This window comes from Apium graveolens, chromosome 7 (genome assembly GCF_009905375.1).
Source record: "Apium graveolens cultivar Ventura chromosome 7, ASM990537v1, whole genome shotgun sequence".
Classification (NCBI taxonomy): Eukaryota; Viridiplantae; Streptophyta; class Magnoliopsida; order Apiales; family Apiaceae; genus Apium; species Apium graveolens.
The window spans coordinates 200,360,959-200,363,862 of NC_133653.1; the positions used below are offsets into that span (position 1 = coordinate 200,360,959).

Genomic DNA, 2,904 nt, shown 5'->3' on the forward strand with positions numbered 1-2,904 from the left:
AATTGACATAGTTATTCTGCTTTTATATTATTCCTGCCAAACAAGGCATCCAACAATCAATACAACAAGCATCAAATGAAATTTAAAACTTACTAAATTATCAAAGTACCAAATTCTAACTTCAAAAGAACAAATGAGAAATTTTTTTCTTTTCTTTACTAAATAATGTCACCTACTCATTTCAGCTCTAGCCTTTCAACTCATTTTGACGTTGTAAAGCAGATATTATTTATTTCCAGCCAGGTAGAGAACTACCAGTCGATGTGATCCAGAGACAAAAATGCCTGTATTTGAGATGGCTTTAAACAACATTAGGAAAGGCATCCATGTAGTTTTACGCTTCTTTGTTGAGTTCGAACCAATATATTTAGTAATTCCTGAAAGCAACTATTTTAGTAGATAATAATCAGATTGTCGAGTGAATACTGTCAAACAAAACAAAAATTTATAAGAAAAATCATGCTCCAGCTTAGGGCATTATAGGAAAACCTATACTGAGATAACATTGCACCTTATTCTGGTACAAACTAAATAAATAGTATGCATGGACATACATTTAATCGTAGGATCGAGACAAGCAACCAAAAAAATAAGATACTGACATATTAGTCTTCTATCCATAAAATTGCTTTGCATATAATTTGAGCACATAATCTACGACAACCATGACCCTCTTTCACAGTCATTATTGAGATTATCGATATTCTTTCCAGAGACATGAAATGGGCCTTTCTCTGGCTTTTGAATTCGGATCCTTCCTAAGTCATTCTTAACAGCTTAAAATAAATTAGTAGATATATAAGAAAAACTGAAATATTTCATTAAAGAAAGGATGAAATAAGACCACAAGAAACACAACAAACTATTATCATGTCACAGCTGGTTAGAAGCTATCAAATTTAACTCTCTTAAATATTCACATATCACTTTCTTACATATTTTCATCACACACAACATAATAAATATATGCTTCAACTTTGGGATTCCATATTTTACTATTATAAAAGTTGACTTGAAATTTGGCTTTTAGTTCTAAAAACTGAAAAGTAAAGCTGAGAAGATTTTTGAAAAGAAGACGAACATAAGGAATTTTAACGATTTCGGAGAGGAACAGAGGATATCAAAGAACTAGATAAAAGTGGTAAGAGTATTCAAAGAGAATATAGCAAGATACATATATTACATTTCCAGCCAACTCTTAGCCAATATTTATATAAACCAACTTTGTGGATTATTTATATATCCCAGTACATGCTTGCTCTTTAGCACATTGCCACCATAATACACATTGACCAACTACTTTAATTAGAAATTTCTCCTGAAAACTAAAACTCATCTCTACAATAGCCACTTGTAAACTACTTCTGGAAAGGAGCTTCAGAATGCTAGCTTATAAAGCAGAAGTTGTTGGTAGATAGAGTATAGACCATATACAATGTGATGAAGCAAAAGGTCTTTTTGATAGTGTAGACTATGGAAAGAAGAGGAATCCAATGAAGCAAAGTCTAATAGTGCCAATTTCTCACAGAGGAACTCAAATTTAGTCATCAGGTGCCGGAGTTCGATATTAGATGAAGACACATATGTAAATGTATAGAAAGTCAGAAAAACATAATTGAATTGAACTTGAAAATGTTACACTAAACAAAATGATTAATTCTATAATTAAAGATTCATAATCCACTAAATAAAGTTCAGCATGTAATCTTACTCCAGCAGATAGCAGGAACAACAAAAGATCTACTAGCGGTTCGGTGGGCGGCTGTTGGCAGCAGAGACCCTAGATCCCCACTCGAGCAGCTCTTTGCGTGTATCATCCTTGTGACAAATCACTTCAATGAAGCAAAGACAATCTTTTTTCTCCTGTTGCAGTCTCTATTGCTTCAACAAGATCTTCTCACAGCAGACCTGAACAATTCAAGAAATGCCGGTGTCAACAATACTTTTTTTAAAAAAATAAGCTTCACTGCTCTAACTTGTAAGTAAATGATACATTATGTATTAGGTTTTCTCGACTGACCTTAGTCTTCCAGCATTGGCCTTCACCATTGTGAATCGCATCAACCAGTGCAGTGTAGTGCCAGTTCTTGATCATATTGTATGGTCCATCATGGAACTCAACTTCAATGGTATAACCACCGTTATCAGAAAAATGATTTGATTCTGACCGCATCGCAATATTATCGACACATCTTGAGCAATAACCTGCAAGGGATATTGAATTGGTTAATGTGAAATAAAGAAGGAATGATTCTCGTAAAAACGGTAGGATTTTCAACAGTTAACACCACATATGGTCCATTATTGGAAAAACACAGATAACTTGTGATGAGTTACCTGAAAGCTTTCATCACCAATGCAAGCAATTATTCGCTTATCTTTAGCCGCCTGTGCATACCTTAGAGTTGCTCCAACTGACCACCCAATGGATCCATACTGTATTTTGAACTCATACCTGTATTATTGCACTTACATTAATACCTTAGGAAATTATACTGAAAGGGATGCTCACCCGCATCCTTCTGGAAATTTCATCTTCTGGAAATTGAACAAAGAATCCCCTGTCTCAGTAATTATATTGAAAGTCATGCAGAATTTGTTTAATTTGCTTGTTGCAGACTATCTCTTTACCAGGAGCCCTTTGTACACCAAAAACACGAAAAGCACTATCCGGAAACTCCACTGTGTTGCAATAAACTGAAAATTTTGTAGATAATGCAACGCTTTTCGTGCAACGCTGGATAAAAACCGTTGCCTATGTGCACTTATGGCGTAGTGTCTACACCCACGAAGACATCGGTTTTAAACAAAATAGACATTAGTGAACTGATGTCTATTGACCTTTTTCTAGTAGTGAATTTAACCGGTATTTAGTTCCATATTGATGTTTCAATTTTTTTGAAA

The 2,904-nt window shown here is 34.3% G+C and overlaps 1 pseudogene; it reads right to left on the reverse strand.

The window, feature by feature from the left end:
* Window positions 1–1,516: 1,516 nt before the first annotated feature.
* LOC141674344 (pyruvate decarboxylase 2-like) lies at window positions 1,517–2,589 on the reverse strand (annotated as a pseudogene).
* Between the last annotated feature and the right edge of the window lie 315 nt (window positions 2,590–2,904).